The sequence below is a fragment of the Electrophorus electricus genome, chromosome 1, assembly GCF_013358815.1.
Source record: "Electrophorus electricus isolate fEleEle1 chromosome 1, fEleEle1.pri, whole genome shotgun sequence".
In the NCBI taxonomy this organism is placed as follows: Eukaryota; Metazoa; Chordata; class Actinopteri; order Gymnotiformes; family Gymnotidae; genus Electrophorus; species Electrophorus electricus.
The window spans coordinates 28,742,616-28,753,055 of record NC_049535.1 but is presented as its reverse complement, the minus strand read 5'-3'; positions in this window follow the sequence as shown (position 1 = coordinate 28,753,055).

Below are 10,440 nucleotides of genomic sequence, written 5' to 3'. Positions count from 1 at the left end.
GCTCACACTCCTGTATTGTTGACCTGACTTCCTGATGTTAAACTACTACACTTCCTTCTGGCTAAGAAAACATTGATCCGAAGATCCTCCACACACGCAAACAAACATCGAGAATCTGAGGGTTGGTCTCCTGACTCTTTATGGCCAAATAACACTCTTCTCCCCTCTCCTCCTCTTTCCTCGTGCTCTCATTCCTCCCCTCTTCCCTCTCTCCCCTCTCCTCCTCCACCATGCCTCCACTGCACCTTCTCCAGCATGGAAGCCCTATTGATCTCCATCCTTTAAGTGTTGCCATAAATTTCTCCCCCATTACTGTAAACGACTCGGTCCCTGTCCTGAGCATGACTCATAAAGGACAGCCCCCACCCAATACACACACACACACACATACACACACACACACACACACGCACACAACCACACAAACCTCCTTTGCACACATATATGCTCTATGCACACCACACACCCTGAAGACTCTGCTGGTCTGCAGGATCCTCTCTAGACCCATTTTTCAGCATCTCACCTGCCGGTTCTCGGTAGCCGCTGTGCGTGCAGCCAGCGGTGCTTTGGAGTACCTTTAAGAGGTGGATTGAGTTTTCTTTAATGCAGTTATGACCTTCCCTCCTGCCCGGTTTATCCCTCACCATTGTTAATGTTATTAGCTGTGAACAGAGTGGTATTGCTCTCTGGGCAATAAAGAAGAAAGGGTGGGGTGTGTGTGTGTGTGCGCAAGCGCTCACTCTTCTGCGTGTGTGTGTGTGTGTGTGTGTGCATGTGTGTCTGCATGTGTATATACTTCAATGCAGCACTTTGATCAAGATGGTCCAATTTTCTGATTTGCTTTTTGATTAAAAAGGCAGTTTTTCACCTGCCAAAAGATGTGCTGACGTCATAAATCAGCAGTGGCTTCTCCAGCCGTGTTCACACTGTTGCTCTGTGAAGGAAACTCACACTGGTAGACCTGATGAATCTGTATGTGCTGCTTGGTTTCTAGTGACCTCACAGTAGCAGCAGATAAAACATAAAAACAGCATTTAAATAGCACAGAAAGGTATAGAAATTATTTCATAAAGCACTAATGTTGATTAGATTACTCTGTTAATGGACTTTCTGCTCGATCCTCCATATCCCAGTTTTTCTCTCCATGTGCATGCTTTTGTGTGTGCGTGTGTGCGTGTGTGTGTACATACCCATAGGAACCCTGAATTTATGTAAACATTGTCTTGTTGCTGAATGATTTGGTTGGTAATGGAATTAAACATGTCAAAGAGACAAAATTTGTATATTTATAGTTTAAAGTGATAAGAGGATGTATCTCCTTGTGGTGTGTACACACACACACGCACACACACACACACACACCCCATCAAGAACGTTACCTGATTAAACCCCTGAAATGTTGCTTCCCCTTTCTGATGAAAAATTGAATGATCTTCGGGTAGAGTAAAAGATGCACTTCAGTAAAAGGACCCTGTGGTCTCATGGGATTTGTAGTTAATTACTGTGCTTTGGATTTATGGCCAGGGCTCAAGGACATGGAATTTAAAGGCTTAAAAGATGGAATGAGCTTGAAGAGTGGTGTACTGTTGAAAATCGTGGTGTAATAGGCCATGGCAAAGATTCCTGACTAGATGATGTATTCTGATTGCGATGTGTGGAGTGATTTGAACCTGCAGCACCTGGGGAATGCAGTCATTTGGAGCATCTTTCATGCATACCTCTGCTTCATTTATCTACCTTTTTGCTGGATTCTCTGGCCTTTGAATGCGAGTTGAGCGTGTTGTATTGAGAAGATGCACCTGTTGTCTCTCTGGAAACCATTAGAGCGCCTATGACAGACTAAACACTGCCTCTCCAGTCTCACTGGCTGTGTGGTAACAACTCCGTTAAGATTCCTCACCCCCCCTAGAAAATTCGACGGATGAGTAAATATTTAAAGACCAGACCGTGCGTGAGGAAGGCTGAGAGGACTGTTATTCAGTCACGTTGTTTTGGTGCGTGGTAACTTCCACCAGAGTACCACAATACGAGAGTGATACGCATGCCTTGTACACCCATGGGCAGGCTGCCCTGTGGCCCACATGGACTGCTGTTGGTGCATGTGTAGGGTGAGTAGCATCTCAAGCCCATTACACAGTTGCTGTGGGCTGTTTGGCTTTGTAATGTTGTCTCCTAACAGCCATTTTGGCTCAGAGATGGACCTGGCTTCCTCGTGAAGAACATTAGGCATGCCTGGCCTGTGGAAACTGTTTCCTGGTCTCATCTTTTCTATAAATGTGGTTTCCAAATGTTACCCGTTATCTGGCCTTTAGAGGCTTCCATTCCTCTCCATTTCTTTCAGTACTGCTGAGTCATTCCTTTGAATCTTTGCCATGCCTGTTGCTTTGACCCAAGGAAGCAATGAAGCGGAGAAGGACAGGAAAGTGAAAAAATCTGTTTTGAATTTGTTTTTGCACTGCATTTCCCAGAATCCTCTGCTCCCGGTTTGCGGGGCTCCAAATCTGCGAACGGGTTCCAGCTTTTGCCTTTGGTAACAGAATCCGCCATGTGAACCCGGATCGGTGTGAAGGCGGAAGCTCTGCACGTGCTGTTCTGTTGTCCTGTGCCGCTGCACTGGTTGTAATTGTGTTTGAGGTCTTCACAGCCGCTTCCTTCAGCTGCCCTTTCTAACAGCAGCACAGTGCTCTGGGCTATAGGGGGGAATGTCAAAGCTTTTATTCACGAGCTTTTAAGAGCCCCTCTGTCTGTGTGTGTGTATGTGTGTGTGTGTGTGTGTGTGTGTGTGTCAGTGAGAGAGAGAGAGAGAGAAAGCAGAGGGAGTGTGTCTGCGTGTGAGCATGAGTGTATGTGTGCTGGCTCGCTCTTGCTAGCAAACTGGGCTAGTCCCGTGACCAGTGGTTTCATTATTGTGGAAACGTAGCTCAGTGCCTTTGTGTGAGGATGAAAGACAGACAGGCTTGGAGAGAAGAGTAGAGGATGTTGATATTTGATGAGCCTGTGTTAAATGAGGCAAAAAGAGATGAGGAAGGAACTGAAATAAAGAGAGAGAGGGGGGGAGAGAGAGAGAGAGAGAGGGAGAGAGAGGGAGAGAGAGCAAGAGAGCACACCTCTCTGTATGCTCCTGTAAATCTCACTGAGGTCTCTATAGCTTCATCTTCTCTGGGTGACAAGGCCTCTTAAAAAGACTTATTATTACCTTTAATATTCCTGCCAGAGCAGCCTACTCAGTGCCAGCATAATAGCTTACATTTCACTCCTAATCAATGCAGGCAGAAGGATTGATGTGCCCCCCCCCCCCCCCCCCGGTTTTGGGGGAGTATCCACTTTTTGCACAGGTGTTCATATCTCAGGTTGAAAGTGACCTGGGTTGGGGTAGATGTTGGATCCGCTCTGTCCTGAGCAAGTGTTCGTCACCATGAGCCCAGGGTGGAGCTTCAGGCTGGTGGTGTAGGCCAGCTCAGCGAGGAGCAGCACCTTCAGGCTGGTGGTGTAGGCCAGCTCAGCGAGGAGCAGCACCTTCAGGCTGGTGGTGTCGGCCAGCTCAGCGAGGAGCAGCACCTTCAGGCTGGTGGTGTAGGCCAGCTCAGCGAGGAGCAGCACCTTCAGGCTAGTGGTGTAGGCCAGCTCAGCGAGGAGCAGCACCTTCAGGCTAGTGGTGTAGGCCAGTTCAGCGAGGAGCAGCACCTTCAGGCTGGTGGTGTAGGCCAGCTCAGCGAGGAGCAGCTTCAGGCTGGTGGTGTAGGCCAGCTCAGCAAGGAGCAACACCTTCAGGTTGGTGGTGTAGGCCAGCTCAGCGAGGAGCAGCTTCTGCTGGCCTGCTACAGTTCCTGTGCTCTTACTGCTCAGGAACAGTGAGAAGGCTTATGGTGGAGTGTCTCTCACATCTCTCGCATGCACTCACACTCACACACACACACACCCAACCTGTCCATCTTTATGGTGGAGTGAGCAAGCATGAGCACTTTGTGAAATACTTTTCTGATTTCCATACAGAATGTGATGTTCTTAAGAATCTATCTATCTATCTATCTATCTATCTATCTATCTATCTATCTATCTATCTATCTATCTATCTATCTATCTATCTATCTATCTATCTATCTATCTATCTATCTATCTATCTATCTATCTATCTATCTATCTATCTATCTATCTATCTATCTATCTCACACACACCACCTGTCCACCTTTAAAGATCAGCCCTGTATTAAAAGAGGACGAGTACAATGGCAAACAAAGCTAGACACTAAAGAGGCAAGTTCATAGACAGATGGCAGATGTGTAGACCTAATGCATATCTTATGCTGTTACAACTCCTGATAGACAGACAGACAGACACACACACACACACCCGAATGCCTCAAAACAAAGCCATTTGATCAATGGCTCTAGCTAATCCCCAGCAGGTGTGAGTTTTTAACCTTTAACCTGGTGTGATTCACATACACACATCTGAGTAACCCTCTAACCCTATCTCACTCACGTCTGATGAGAGGTGCGGACACATAGCCATGCCTCAGCACACTAATAAATTCCATGTGGTAAATACACTTAATCAGACACTTTCAATTTCTCTTTTACATAAAATGTGTTTGTGTTTTGTGGGTATGAGAGAGAGTTCAAAGGTTATTGACAGCTTGACAGTGTGGCAAAGCATGTTGTATTTTAACAGTACCTAATGTAGTAATATGAGTTTTCTCTCTTCCCTTCCCTCCTTACCTCCTTAAATGACAGAATTTTCTAACAATTCCTCATTTATCTTCCGCTCTCTCCCATCTTTGCTTTGTCTTGCCGTAGTTTTCAGTTACCACAGTGAGCTGTGCCCTACCCCTGAATCGCTCACGTGCCCCTGACATCCAGTCCTTGTCATGAATAAAACACTGCGCTGTCTGTTGCACTGCTTGAGGGGATGGTAGTTAATTTTACATGAGAAGAGGCATTCCCTTCCTCAAATCTTTAGGTCAGCGCCAAACTGGAGGGTTTAGCGGAAGTGGGAGAGCCCTTAGCATTCACATCAGGAGACACCACCTAAAGACACCGGGTTAGAAACGCAGAACGAGGACACGACACGCGGGTGTTAGCAGCAAGAACCGTGGATTCAATGAGCAGAAATGGAAGGGGCTTTTCCTGTAGGGCGCCAAGCTGCCCGGAGACGGTCGTTGGCTCGCCCGGCTTCGCTAGGTCTGGCCAGGGTCAGGAGAACGAATGTGTTGTCCAGAGTTCTTCGGAATTCATCCACAGGATGCACAACGAAGGAAACAGTATAGAGTGAATTTGATTAAAAGTGATTATTTTCCCATGTCTGGGCATGTCACATGCAGTTCCTGCGACGCTGGTGTGGGCAGGCCAGGTCACAGCTCCATCTGGCTGTCCACCAGCTGTAGCGCCCTCGTGCAGGCAGGTTCTGCTCTTTTCATCTAGAAAGCATGTTGGTTAGAAAGCAAGAATGCAATAAACAAGGCCTCGCGACTGAAAGGGAGTTTGGATCATCCTCTTGAAAAGCTCACAAGGCACCAGTAAACCCAAGTAAACTAGTGTCGTAACATGTAATTGCAGTTATTTTTCCCAAAAAGTGAAATAGTGATCTCAAACTTTCAAACCACAGCTTTGATTTTGTTCTGTTTATATACCTGATGACTGTGGAGCATATGGTCTTTCTGCTACACTACACCCACCCACCCACACACACACACACACACACACCCACACACACACACACACACTGCGTTGCATTATGGCCATCCATTATTGCCCTGTAGATGATCCTTAATAATACCACTTTTGTGCTTTGAGCCGTGCACCGTCCCTGTAGTAGCTACTAATGTAAAAGTTCACGTACCTGTACATGTTTGAGTAATTCAGCTTAATGTGAATTTTATGCATTAAAGGCAACCCTGGCAAGCGGCCTTTTGTGAGCAATAATTGGGTCGGGTCTTTAGCTGGACGCCTGTGGCAGCTGTGTGTTTTTGGTCCATCAGGACCCGTCTGGTACATTAGGTTAAGAATAGCCACGTCTTTGTATGGTGAGCACAGAGGTCCAGAGGAGCAGAACAGAAATGCCCTTGTTGAACACTCGCATCTGCTAACTGATGTCTCTGCTCTTGGGCCTACAGGGCCCAAACAATGTCATGCTAAAGGTTTCACTAGCTGTTCTCGCGATGTCCAGCATCTGTCCTAGGTCTGTCCTGCTTCTTGGCATCAGAATGCAGCTGAGCTGTAATCAGGTCCCACGCTCTGAAATAGGGACTCTGTTAGGGACTACAGCTCCTCTGAGAACTACAGGTCTGCTACACACCACACTGTTAGGGACTACAGCTTCACTGGGAACTACAGCTCTGCTACAGACCACACTGTTAGGGACTACAGCTCCTCAGAGAACTACAGCTCTGCTACAGACCACACTGTTAGGGACTACAGCTTCACTGGGAACTATAGCTCTGCTACAGACCACACTGTTAGGGACTACAGCTTCACTGGGAACTATAGCTCTGCTACAGACCACACTGTTAGGCACTACAGCTTCACTGGGAACTATAGCTCTGCTAGAGACCACACTGTTAGGGACTACAGCTTCACTGGGAACTACAGCTCTGCTACAGACCACACTGTTAGGGACTACAGCTTCACTTGGAACTATAGCTCTGCTACAGACCACACTGTTAGGGACTACAGCTTCACTGGGAACTATAGCTCTGCTACAGACCACACTGTTAGGGACTACAGCTTCACTGGGAACTACAGCTCTGCTACAGACCACACTGTTATGGACTACAGCTTTACTGGGAACTATAGCTCTGCTAGGGACTACAGCTCTGCACTGCAGCATGTTGTTTCATCTCTCATACATAGTTGGAGATGTGAAGGCACTAATAATTACCAGATGAACCTGGACTCCTCTTAACGTTCCTGCCCAGGGACTCTTTCCTCGTCAGTGTCGCTCTTGGTTTGCCTAAAAAGGATCCGGACCTGCTTTTTTTTTAATAGGAATAAATCTGGCTAGTGCAGACTCAGGATCCTGATGGTAGTGCTTCAGTGAGGTGTTGCGTACAGCGTACCAGTGTGAATGCCAGTGGACAATCAGGTTTGTGTGCTGCAGACATTACGGGCACTTCATAAACGTCTCCGTCACCGTATATACTTATCTAAATGGACTAGTGGTCGCTAGATGGAGATGTGGTCTATTGAGATGGGCTTAAAAGTGCTCTGGTGGGCACAGCTTAGAAAACTTGATGACCTTGAAATACTCTGCATGAACCACAACAGCACGCACGCACGCACGCACGCACGCACACACACACACACACACACACACACACACACACACACACACACACACACACATACATATCAGTGTCATTTACAGTAACTGCAGTATAAAGAAGATCAGGAATCTCATTACCAAAGTAATGTGCGCGCGTGTGCTCGTGCGAGCGTGTGTGTGTGTGTGTGTGTGAGAGAGAGAGAAAGAGAGAGAGAGGGAGAGAGAGAAAAATATGTGTATGTGTGTGAGAGAGAGAGTATTTGTGAGAGTGTGTGAGATCTGGAACAGTAATATCTATGTAAGCGGGATGTGTGCAGTGTTGTAAAACTGTTTTGTTGTAAAAAGTGGTGTATTTGAAGTGTGTACAGAAGTGGGATTACCCAGAGGGCAGTGTTTCCCACCCTGCCCTCAACCTCCCTCTAATTTATGTAATACATATGCATGTACAAACCAATATAGCTAAGCTTAACCCCGCAGAACACAACAATGTATGAGTTGCATGTTAAATTAGAGCTGCAACTGCAAACAGCTGCAATGGAACCAAGCCCCCGCCCCAATAAATGTTTAGGAGCAATAAAGGTTTAGGAAAAGCTTTTCTGAAAGATTTATTTGTTTGGATCCAGCACAGGCTAACACTTGTTTGGGTGATAATTGGTGGTAGGTTGGCAACGGTGAAATGCAGACGGAGGGTTAGTGGACATAAATGCTTTAGACATACTAAAAATGCATTTAATAAAAATCTATGTCGAGTATTTGAAGAGCCCCCAAATGTTACAAATGGCACCACATGTTAAGAATGGTGACCTTAAAGAGGAAGGTTGATGTGCTGTGCTGTACAGTGTTTAGCTGTTCATATTTTCACAGTAACGTTATACATTATCTCACAGTAAAGCCCAACACACCTAGTAACATATTGCACTCCTAACAAATTCCCCTATTAGCCTGCATGTCACAGCTTGTCACATCTCAACAGAGCATTACCTCCCACGCCTCGTTATAGCAAGGCCTGACAGTGATAGGTCAGTGCCAGGCTGGGGTTAATACCTCAGAGAGGAAGGTTGATGTCACGTCCACCCAGGGATCTTTAGTTTCACAGGACAGGGTGTTTTCATGCAGGCAGTGCCGGGGCAGCCCGGGGGCCCACAGGCTAGGCCACTAAGATCCTGTAACATGTTAGCAAAACAGCAGCTGGAAATAGATGGGAACCATAATAATTCCAGACAGCTGTGAAGACAAACAGATGAGCAAGTGAGAGGGTGGGTAATAAAATCAGACTGAGAGAGATGAAACAGAAATGTTAAGAGAGAGGTGGGACTTTGAGAAATCAAGGCACATCATGTAAAGAAATGGAAAGCAGAGGGAAGAGAATAGATTCTATCACAGGCCACACACACATACACACACACGCGCGCGCACACACACACACACACACACACGCACACGCACACGCACACACACACACACACAACCCCCCCCCCCCCGCCATACACCCCCCCCCCCCCCACACACACACACACATTTCCTTCTAGTTGCCAGACTCCCTCCTCTAACTGCTAATTGATGATTTCTTCAGGTAATTAATGCAACACCCTGTGTCTGGATGTTCTGGACTGCTTTCTGCCTTCAGTCCTGTTCATGGCCACCCCTCTCTCACATATGAGTCTCTCTCTAACCTATGAGTCTCTCTCTCACCTATGAGTCTCTCTCTCACCTGTGAGTCTCTCTCTCACCTATGTGTCTGTCCCTCTCTCACATATGAGTCGCTCTCTCACCTGTGAGTCTCTCTCTCACCTGTGAGTCTGTCTCTCTCTCACCTATGAGTCTCTCTCTCACCTGTGAGTCTGTCTCTCTCTCACCTGTGAGTCTCTCTCTCACCTATGTGTCTGTCCCTCTCTCACATATGAGTCTCTCTCTCACCTGTGAGTCTCTCTCTCACCTGTGAGTCTCTCTCTCACCTATGTGTCTGTCCCTCTCACTTAACGGTCTTTCCCCCTCTCTCTCCCTCTCTCCCTCTCACCTTCCTGTACTGTTTCTCTTTCCTTCTTTGGCCTCTCCTTGGAGTTCCCATGCTGGCTAAGAACAGGCTTGGCTTTTCCTCTGCATCCACCATCTTTTCTTACCATTGCATTCCATCTGTTATCTCCGTGTCTACTCTGAGTTCCTTCTATACCTCCCTACCTTCCTTCTTCCTCTCTTTCTCCATCTCTCCATCTCTCATGCGCATGGCGAGCAGAACATCTGCACTGCGTTCTCGGTGGAAGGCGGGGACCCAGCGGACTAGTTGGCATGGCGCCCTGCAGAGACGCGATCACATAACACGCGTGCAGCCCCGCGGGTTAGGCCACCCCTGCGGACTCTCCTGCGCCACCCGTCCTTCACGCCTCCAGCTGCCATCAGCCCAGGCCTAGCTCGCGTTTTCAACAAACACTCAGGAGCTGGGCGCTGGACCAAACCCCAACCCTGACGGCATCACGTTTCCCAAAAATACCATCAGCTCTGGCACGGCATTGTCTGTCTTTGCGTACGATGTTCATAATTGGGCATTAAAGCAGACGGCAGCAGGGCTTCTGGGAAACAACTTCTTTTGAGCGATTTTCTGATGTTGTTACAGCAGTGGTGCCTTGGGGAGACGGGGCTCTGGTCTTCAAATCTGATTTGAGCATTATTAACCTCCATTCTAAACCATTCTTAAGAGCTTTAGGTCAGGGCACTAGTGCTCAACCAGGATGACCTAAGGTGTTGCTCAGTTATCAACTCTATCACTGTTATTTAATCAGCAAAAAGGCAAAGGCAGATCGAAGTGCAAGGCCACAGAGGGTAGTCTGCTTACCGCACAGCATGGCGGCCTTGCAGGATTTCAGCAGAACTGTGGGCCACGCCTCCATTCTGCCAGGGTTTCGGTTCCCAGATGTGAAATCAGCATGATCTTGTGTATAGTTTAGATAGTGTGGCAGTGCCCATGAAGGCTATTGAACACAGACCTTACTGTCTGCTATTCCAACGTGCTCACCATCATGCATGAGGGAGAGAGAGAGAGAGAGAGAGAGAGAGAGAGAGAGAGAGAGAGAGAGAGAGAGAGAGAGAGAGAGAGAGAGAGAGAGAGAGAGAGAGAGAGAGAGAGAGAGAACATGAGGGAGGAATGTGGTAACTTTAACTAGTTTGGTTGTTCAGTACCATCA